We start from the raw sequence: 10606 nt of genomic DNA, 5'->3' as shown, positions 1-10606 counted from the left end.
TGTCTCTTTTTTTTTTCGTGTTCGATATTTACACATTTCGTACATCACTTGTACGGTATTTCACGCGCACATACATCGACCTTGTCTTCTTTCGCAGTGACTCTGGTTGACATGTCCTTCCTTTTCTTGGCCAAGAGGCCAGCTGCGTTGATCCTGGAGATAGTAAAGTATATAGTGAGATGTGATTAATTTTTGACAATGCTCGCGCTAATTACGCCCGTACAGTTAGCTTTACATATTTTGCGAATAATTCTCGCTTGCGGGTACCGCCGAAACTGCTTTCCAGACATCATTGTCTCGCGTGAGCCCTGCTTATTCCAAACGAACTCGCTCAATTTCCAAAACTGTGTCGTACGGCGGCTTTGCCTCAACATGTCTCTATCTGCGGTGGTGCACCCTTTACAAGGGTAAAGTGCAATGTGGTTATTTTTATTTATTGGTGCTAATTAGGCACGCACCGTTAATTTTACCTACTCTGCAATGAATTTTCGCTTCTTATCTCGTTGAGAGCTACATTTCAAAACCTCTTGCGACTCGCTATAACACTCTGGATGCGCGAAATACCTTTTCTTTTTTTTTTCTAGAAGTGGTTACAAGATCCCCGAATCCTACATACGCCAAACCCATGTAAAGTCAGCTAAGTCTTCAATAAACTAAGAGGGAGCACCACGTCACGCAGCCAGCCTTAGCGAGTCAACTCTCCGTGAAGTCGTTCCTTTCGCTTTGTCTCGAAAATTTGGCCACACACGTGACCTTGGAGGCTCCGTTTATTGTAAGAGATTGTTTTCCGGTAGTTTTTAAATTACGTGTGCAAGTGTTCCGGAGCGTTATGAGTAAAAAAATTTGAAGCTCTCGAAAGCGTTATATGATGACATTACGCTATCTTTCTCAGTGTCGTGAGGTAACTCTACGTTACACAAACTTCATATCTGACAAAATTAAGGGGCATGATGTTTGTTGTGCGTGGGCGAAATTCAAGGTTTTGTGGATAATTACGGCCTGTATGAAAAGTTACGTATTTAGGTGCTCCTTGGCGTTTATAAACTCGTTTTACAAGCAGCGCGATATGTTGCACGCAGCCCACGCATAACTACAAATGCCACCAAGATCACTGTCACTAACACCAATTCTGTGTTAGTGACACTTCGATTAGGTTGTTTTAATCGAAAATAGATTTTTTTTTATAATTGGTTGCCCCGTTAGGCTGATCACTGTTCTTGTTTGCTGCGTTCTGCGCATGTTCTATTTGATTATATATGCCCACGGGTTGCCGTGAATAAACCAGTTGAAAGTTACCGTCCGTGTTGCTTTTGTGTTCTCTTCCGCTGTCCCCGTCTTTATTTGCGGTCAATACGATGTGCAGACCTTACGTTCGGCCACCTTAGATTCGCTCGAACGCTCCACCGCCTCCGACAACGTTTCTATTGGCCTCAATCGTGGAAAACAACTAAGCTGCGATGTCTGCCAACGCCACAAACAACCGATTACGGCTCCTGCAGAAACTCCGCAACGAGTTAGACCGCCGAATTCACCTTTTGGGTATGGATTTACTCTGTCCCTTCCCCAAGTCTTCCACCGGCTGCCGCTAGATTAGCGCGTGCGTGGATTATTTGACACGTTATACTGAAACAAAAAAGCTACAGCATCCGATATTTCGGGGTTTCTTCTCCATTCGATTATCCTCCACCACGGAGCTCCTCGTGCGGTGATAACTGATCGCGTACGGCAGTTCACCGCTGACGTCGTGGAAGAGTTGCTACGCCTTTGTAGAACTCAATATCGCCATTCCACGCCCTACCATCCGCAAACCAACGGTCTAACCGAGCGCACCAATCGTATGCCCTCGTGTATGTCTCAGCAGATCATAAGAACTGGGATGCCGCATTACTGTTCATCACGCATGCCTTCAACACAGCCAAACATGAAGTCACAGGACACGCACCTTCCTTTCTCCTCTACGCTCGCCATCCTCAAAGTTTTCTCGACACCATACTTCCTTTTTCAACTAACGAAGATGCTTCTGTCGGGCAGATATCCCGTCTTGCCGAAGAAGCACGTCGACTTGCCCGGCTCAGAACCCTGTCGTCGCATGTTCATGCTAGCGTTCGCTACGGCGCACAACATTCGCCCGTCAGGTTCGCCACCGATGACTTCGTGTGGCTGTGAACACCGGTTCGGAAAATGGGACTTTGCCGAAAACTTCCTTCCAAGTATTCGGGCCCGTTCGTCGTTCTCAAACGCTTGAGTGAAGTGAGCAATGTCATCGCTAAAGTGGCGGCTGATAACCGCCGTTCACGCGAGACGCAAGCTGTACACGTCGCACGATTGAAACCGTACCAACAGCGCGCACTCTGACTCGCTCGGTGAGCTTCGTCTGCCTCGGAGGAAAATGTAACGCCGCAACGGAGCAGCGTATAAGAGGAAGAAGAAGCGGCACAAAGTTTTGGTAATCGGCTGTTCCGGACAATCCCATGTCTTTTCTACCCTTTTCACTACAAATAGATCCATTCTACATCCGTAACAATACACGTATATGTTTTTACTCGTCGCACGTTACTAATTATTACTATTATATTCCTCTGTCAGTGAAAGTGACGGACATATGTCGTGCATACATCGAGGCATGGAGTTTCTACTAGAGTTATAGACACTGTAGAAGCTTGGGCAAGTTGGTGCAACATTCTTTTTCAACAGCGCAAAGGACAAGGACGAGACGAGTGCACATACACTATAATTACTAGAGGGAACCCTAGCGCTTCAATCCTCCAGTTATACATGGACCGTGGTTATACCATCTTATATAATGACGGGTAGTGCGTGGACCTGTGTTGTGGTCGTGCTTGCGATTTCAGGCATTCTTGCGGCTGCATATTACAAGCTTCACCTGCCGTTATTTGCCTTAATTTTGAATAAACCCTATTTTTCTGTGCACAAAAGGCAATAAAGACATACTCTGGGCACGCGCACAACTGTCGACAATAGTTGCATTTAGAACGCAGTGTTTTGATATATGATCAATCACTGATGTCTACAAAGGAAGGAGATCAGTGTGATCAATCGATGAATTTGCGAATTGATCATATATGGCAAAATTGACAGGTTCTGACACAAGCGTACAAGAGCGAACATTGTTTAATCAAGCAGTGACATTTTTAGCCACCTGGTATAGTGACGTCACGACGGCACAAGGCTCAAAGAACATGCGTGGTTGCACAAGTCACGATGCATCAAAGTAATTTCCGCTCAACGACACTACAAAAAAAAATCACAAGGTCGCTTCAACTCGAAGCCACAAAGACAAAGTTTAGACAAATCCATGTCAATGCAAAATTCATCTACCGTTCTGCGAGAATTTTATTCATCTATTCCCCAGCGTGAAACTACTTTAGTGTTGGAGAAAACGTTTAGCTCGGGTGGACGTGAACTATCCATGTTCGCTCGGTTTAAGCCTCACCCATTTGGTATGGGTACCAGGCCACAGGGCACATGGGAGTTACATTAAACGAGTCAGCAGACGAACTAGTGGCAGCATCTCTTAATGGCACCGCTACTGAGGATCCTACGGCCTTCGGTGCATATCGCATCACCGGAGCAAGGTTTTTTTTTTTAAATGCGGTCAAAAGGAGTTTGCCAAATCATGCCTATTGTATAACAAGGATTTTCAGCATCTTAGAATCCCTTGGCACAGCAGGTGCTGCTTAAGAAGAAAATTTGAAGCTTTATTTACGAGAACGCATTGCAGAATACCGATGCTTGATTTTTATTCCCCCAGGTCTGGTTTGGCTCCTTCCACTAAATGTCATAAACTACAATGAACCAGAAACTACGGACCAGCGTTCTTGCCAAACGCTGGTCCGCTACACCACGACATGCCTGAGCTCTACGACAAGTCTTGTTGCACCAATTGCAGCACGTCCCTTAACGTCTATCATTTACTCTGGCCGTGCTCGCAAGCTCACGTAAACTGCGAACCGGACAAGCGCAAGTTTGAAGAAGCATTCTGGAGCGAGGAACTCGCTCCCCAACTCTGGGCCGTCCAGCAGGTCCACGACGCCGCCAGGAAACTCAACCTACCGGTTCCGTCGCGGGAGACGCCCACTCCATGAGAGCGCCAAAGCTCTCGTGGCCTGCAGGACCTTGGATAAAGTTGATTTCCTGCCTTCCTTCTTGCGAAACAAACATCGCGACCGCCCGCACGAACAAATGTTGTCGGCGTCGTGTTCAAACGCGGCGCTGGCTCGCCCGCAGGCGAGAAAGCTTCAGAGGTATTTCACCACTGAAGCTGACCTCTATATCCTGTGAGAGGTTTCGGCAACGAGACCGTTTGGCGACAATTTGAAGTGGATGACCGCGACCGAGGACCTGCAGGCCCACCTTGCTCGACTGGTGGCGCAGCACAGCGCTCCTCTCGGCGGAGCGAGGGATCGCTTGTCGTGTGGTGCCCCGCTGCCCGTCTCCGCTCGCCTGCTGGCCCGTAGACCCGCTCAGCTAACACTCTCTACTATCTCCTGGGGCGTGGCTACTATAGGACACTGCAACGGAAACGTATGTGATGCCATGTTTAATTTTGTAAAAGAAACAAAGAGATTGTTATGTTAATTTTGACAGTGTTTCTTTTCTTCTCCATAAAAACAAAAAATTACCGACGATTACGTTACTTCCTAATGCGAAATTTGAGCGCAGCAAATAAGCTGTTTCACCTTTTCGATAGATTGAGGCAAAGAAATCGAGCAACACATGTATGCGCTATCACAGAATTTTTTTTTATTTTTCACACGTATTCCTTTAACAAAGACTCCACTAACAGTTCTTGACAGTCATGAAGGAAGCTTTGTGGTCGGAGAAATAGACTGATATATGTTCGACTTGGTACACCAATGCTTGATTCTCAAAGACGAGATCTATACAAGTGCCTCGCGAGGTTGTCACAGCCGTGGGACGCGTTACGAGCGAGAGGAACGGGATGTTCTCCCGCATAAGTGTTAGGAAATTGCTGTTTGTCTTTATGTCAAGCCGCCACCGATCTGGCTCTCTGATTGCCACCGCACAGGGCGAACGGCAGCGGCAATTTCGGCTCGGGCGGTGCACATATACAGATCCGCCGCCACCGATCTGGCTCTCTGATTGCCACCGCACAGGGGTTGCATTGGAGGAGGAGCGAAGAAAGGAATTAAGTTCGAGCCGGCGCTTTGACAACCGGAGACTCGCAGGAAGAGGGGGGAGGGGGGCGGCGTGTACACCCAGCGGCAAACGATGGGGGCAGAAGCGCGCGCAGCAAGCGGACAACACGATAAAGGGAGGAGGGAAGAGATAGCAGCGACTGACTGATGCCGCTGACGCCGATAGTGAGTCAACCCCAGCTGCGGAGTTGGTTTCAGGGACAACGCCGCCGATGCCGACACAAACAATATGATACCCTCGCTTCCGCAGCGCTAAGAACCAGGTCTAGCCGTGGGAAGGTGGTCACGTATTCGTCGACGTGCCGGGGCCTACGTGAAATAACCGGCGCGTCGGCAACTGAAGAGCACCCTATCCGCCACACAAGAACAGGGGGGGGGACCCTTTCCTCCTCTTTCTGCATGGCGGCGACGGTGTTCTATGCAGTCACGTTATCTTGACTCTCTAGCGGCGTCAGCGGCATCCAGCGGTATCAGTCGGTCGCTGCTAGCGCTGGGGGGATGAAAGGGGGGCGGAGCTGGTTACGAGGCCGACGACAACGCCGACGACGACGCGAAACCCAGGAACGGACGCCAAAGAGCTGCGCTCTAAAAATAACTTCAATATATTACAGCCTTACAATCGATATTAACGATTAGTATTCATTTATATCTCATTCTTAATTTAGAAAATTCCATTTAGGTTTTCTCCTTTTTTTTATCCTTTTACCGCCCGATTCATGGTCGAAACCCCGTAGTGGGTTGGGCCATACCCATAGGCTCCAAACCATGCCAAACCGAACTATATACCTCTAATTTCATTCCTCCATACCCTATTTATTCGCGCGCTGGCTAAACAGCCTTCTAGCTCCAAGAGGGTGGGTGGGTGGGTGGATGGATGGATGGATGGATGGATGGATGGATGGATGGATGGATGGTGGATGGATGGATGGATGGATGGGTGGATGAGTGGATGGGTGGATGGATGGATGGACTGACGGACGGACGGATGGACGGATGGATGGATGGATGGATGGATAGATAGATAGATGCATGCACGCATGCATGCATGCATGCCATAAGCGTCCCCTTTGGAACTGGGCGGTGGGTCGCGCCACCAAGCTCTTGTTATTGCCTAATGCCCTACCTATGTTAAAAAAGAAAAAAAGCCGAAGTATTCCTATCACCAAGCTTTCAGAACCCCTATTGGGAACTTTGTTTTTTTGGACGCCTCCGTTGTTTGTCGTTTCCCTACTTTTCCACCAATCTTGCAGTCGCCTATTACTGATCTCTACTGCAGACATGTTTACTTTCCCGCTGCTATCGCTGAAACCAAGGGCTTCAATGAGGCCAGAGGTGCCTAAATCGACCGCTTTCACATTCTAAAGGAACGTGCTCCGCCGTTGCGCTAGCTTTACCACAGCAACCACATGCTTCTTCTTCCTTCTTAGATCTGTAACGACAGAGCTCCCTCTAGCAGACATTTAAAAATTACTCTTGGTTTATATTTCGTCTAATTCAAACACACATTTTCATCACCAACCTCACCCGACCCGTCAACCAGCGATGACGATAGTATAGTGGGACGGATATCTGTGTCAAAATGAATACGCTTTAACAACGATCCTCAGTGGGCACGCTCTTGTTCTTGTAGACAAACGGCTCCTGCCCACTACGGGAATATTAAAAGAACAATGTCAGCGCCAAATTAAACCTTTGAACAGTGTAGGTGAACAGTATCGGTGAGTGATTAAAAAAAATGCAGAGAGCATGCGCATCCGGCCGTTGAGGTCATCTTCATCTTCCTTTGCTCTGGTGCCGTAAATGCGCGAGGTCACAATTCGCTGGTATCGTTCCCCGCGCGCTCCACGGGCCCTGCTGCCGCAACCCAGTGTCAGCGCAGCCGTACCGTCCAGCGCACGTTGAGCCCTCGGTGCAAACCCCTTTGAGTGCACGCCCGCTTGCCATGGATCCTCGCGCCGTGGTCCGCCCCGAGACCGACGCGGCGTCGGCGGCTGCAGGACCGCGCCGGAAACCCATTTTGACGCCGCCGATGCAGCCAACGCTCGCCGGAAAACTCAGACGGGGCAAGTCGCCGGAGGTGACCTTCTACGAGGACGAACTCCTCAGGCGCGCCCAGAAGCAACCTGCGCGCAGGGGTGCTACCGAGAACCAGAAGAAACCGGAGCCGAAGCGTTCGACCGAGCGGGCGCTTAACACGAAGACCGGAACTGCCTCCCATACTGGACATTCCAAGTCGAAACAAGCCGGTAACGAAAGAATTGCAGGCGCTCGAGCCGATGCAGTACCCTCGTTTGCGAATTATCTAGGGTGGCAGCCTTACCAGATGGAGTGCCCTCATGAAAAAGGTGAGATAGATAGATGTCACAAGGACTACCGCCACCTGTTTCACCCTCCACTGTGGCCAACGTATTACAGCGCAGAGGCTTTCAATCCAATGGCGCTCGAGGCACAGATGTGGGAACCTTCAGACGCCGAGCCATCGGATTCCGACAAGGAAGAGTCACCTCGTAGTCTCCCACGGCGCCACGTCGAATCGCGCAGTAAAAGGACCGATGCAAGCTTCGGTGGAAGTGATGCTGCCCCAGGTAAACCGACGCAGACCATCAAATCCAAGCACTATCGCCACAAGTCTTCCCGTTCATCGGCTAACCACACGGACTCTTCAAACGACGACAGCGACAATCCGGAAGACGAAGCTCGTTCGTCGCGCCGCTCGGTGGCCCACAAAGGCGTCAGAGATGCTCGTTCTCGTGCTGCTTCTTTGAGGTCTTCGACAACAAAGGGGACGAGACGTTCGATCAACGAAGAATCGCCCAGCGATGACAGCGAAAGCGCAGACTCTGAACGCCGAGCGAAGCCCCGTAAGAGTACCTCTGCGAAAGCTAGTGCTACATCGCGTCGCACATCTAAGTCGTCCGCGGCAACGGGAACTAAGATCGCGGGAGCACGTGGAATGCAAGCGGACCGCTCCCAGACAAGTTTTCCAAGTTCCTCAACGCCAAAAACTACCCAAGGCCATGCTAGCTCGTCTGATGAGAAGCCGCCCAAAGGCGACCGTGACACTGTCAAACACAGAGAGAAATCTGGTCACGGCACGTCACCCGACGCACAGGGCGCATCGCGCAATACGCGGAAGACGTCGGCGCGGAAACCTCGCGTCATCCGTAACGACGAGTCAAAGCCAGCGCAGCACCACTCGTCTGAGAGGAGCGGCGGCGATCACGAGCAGTCGTCCAAGAAGGATAGCGAAAACGCCGAAGGCACAGCGAAATCTGGCCACTGCACCCTCGCTAAGGGACAAGGTTGCTCTCGGGGGCCGTCAAAGGCGACGGCGCGGGAACCTCGCAGCATCCGCAGCAGCGAGTCAAAATCGGAGCTTTCCCCGTCGTCTGAGAATAGCGGCGACAGCAATCACGAGCCTGATAAGCACCACTCCGTCCTCGAAAAACCGGCAGACAACCGTTCTCGAAGGGCTTCTCCTAGTCGTAACAGTCAAGATGGCTGCCATGAGTGTCGACCTCCTTTAATTAGTGGTGACAAGACGAAAGATGACCAACGGGCTGCTGAGACGTCCAGGGCGCCCGCGGAGCCAGATAACATCAGCGCAGACTTAGCTAAATTTGCACCTTCGAAGCACTCAGCTTCGGAATGTTCGACCTCCATCGGCGACGCCGGCAGCATGGATTCTCGCCTAAAGCCCCGATCACAGTCCGACGCCAAATCTTCAGTATATATTGCACCGGAGCCACACGACCCTGGAAAGTGGGCGCGCTCTGCCAGTTTGCTTACGCTAGTGAACCAACTCAGCGCAGAGTTCGTGAAGTTGGTGGAGAAGGACGCAGAGATGATGCAGTCAGATAATACTTTTTGCGAAAGCCCCAAATACCGGAACGACGAAGCAGTTGGCGATACTCAAGTGCCTCTCGAACGAAGTGCCGTGGCAGACATCGTGAACGTTACGCTACAAGACAGCACACCTCACGTTCGCCGGGTTGGCGGTGGCTCACCCGTGGCGATTCGTCAAGAACTCTGTCTATATCCCCTCTCACTAATCTTGGTCGCTGCCGCGTTTATGGTGGCACTGTTGTACTTCGCACCGAAAACGAATCCGCGGGCATTTGACGAAAAGGTGCCGGAAACATGCAGTTCGCTGAACTGCCTACGAGACACTGTCTACTTGAACGAACTGCTCAACTGGAATTTCGACCCGTGCGAGAACTTCTACATGTTCGTCTGCAGCCGCTGGAGGAACCAGTTTCCCGCCGCAGACCTTCGCGTTTCCGCAGACGATGACTATGCCAGCAGCTTGGAGGGCCAGATTCGCTCGCTCTTCGAAGACGAGCCGCTCGGCTCTTACGCTGCCATCGGGCCTCTGCAAGATCTCTATAACAAATGCGTCAATGCCAAGCTTACTGAGGACTCCGGTTGGGACGGCCTTCTAGAATTCATGTCCAAATTGTACCTCGACGGCTTCCCGCTGACGCCGCCCGTCCGAAGCAGCATTTCTGTCTGGAAGATCGCAGCCAGGCTTCTGAGGAAGACTGGCGCGGCCACGCTGATCGGTGTGGCCGTAGCTTCCCACCCAAATGTCACGATGAAGGATGTGATCTCTGTCGGAACGCCAGAGCTGTTCACCACGATCGACGGCGTTGATATCAACGACGCCATCCGCCTCTACACGTCGGTCGTCTTTGCAGCCTTCAAGGCGCTGCGCAAAGATTTCATTCCGCCAGTGCACACGCTGAATGTCATCAAGTTCGCGAGCGAAGTCGAGAAGCTTTCCTTGCAGTCCAGCAACAGCGACGCCAGAATCGAAGCGCTCGTCAATGCCTCGGTACTCCAGGTGTTCCTGGCCGAGCTGTTCGACGGCGTCTCCGGGGCTGCCTGTACGGCGCCCGGCTGCGAGGTCTTGAATCGGTCGCCCGAATTCCTGGCGAAGCTCGCAGCACTCGTGCAGGAGACCAATCTTCACACGGTGATGAACTTCCTCGGCGTCCGGCTAATGGTCCAAGTGGCTCCATTCATCCCGCAGTCCGGCCTTGCCGACGCCCACGCTACCCTGCTATACGGAAAGTGGCGGCAAGCCGACCTGCGCTGGAAGCTGTGCTTGCGCGTCGCGGAGAAGGCGATGCCGCCGCTCTTTCATCGGGTCTCCCTCGAAAAGCTCACAGCGCAGATCCCCGCCGAGCAGTTCGCGGGACTCGTGAAGGACATCGTGGCGGAATTTCTGAGCAGCGTGAGCACCGCTCCGTACCTCGACGGTGCTGCGAGAGGGGCCATTCGAAAGATCGTCTCCGCGACTCGCTTCCAGACCCTGGCCCCGGCTTGGATCTTCAACAGGACTCTCGTCGGCGAATACGCGCAGAGGATCCCTCCCATTTCCAGCGAGAGGCCCCTGCAGTCGTACGCCGCAGTCCACGAGTACA

This window comes from Dermacentor andersoni, chromosome 5 (genome assembly GCF_023375885.2).
Source record: "Dermacentor andersoni chromosome 5, qqDerAnde1_hic_scaffold, whole genome shotgun sequence".
NCBI classification, from domain to species: domain Eukaryota; kingdom Metazoa; phylum Arthropoda; class Arachnida; order Ixodida; family Ixodidae; genus Dermacentor; species Dermacentor andersoni.
Note: the sequence above shows the minus strand (reverse complement) of the source record.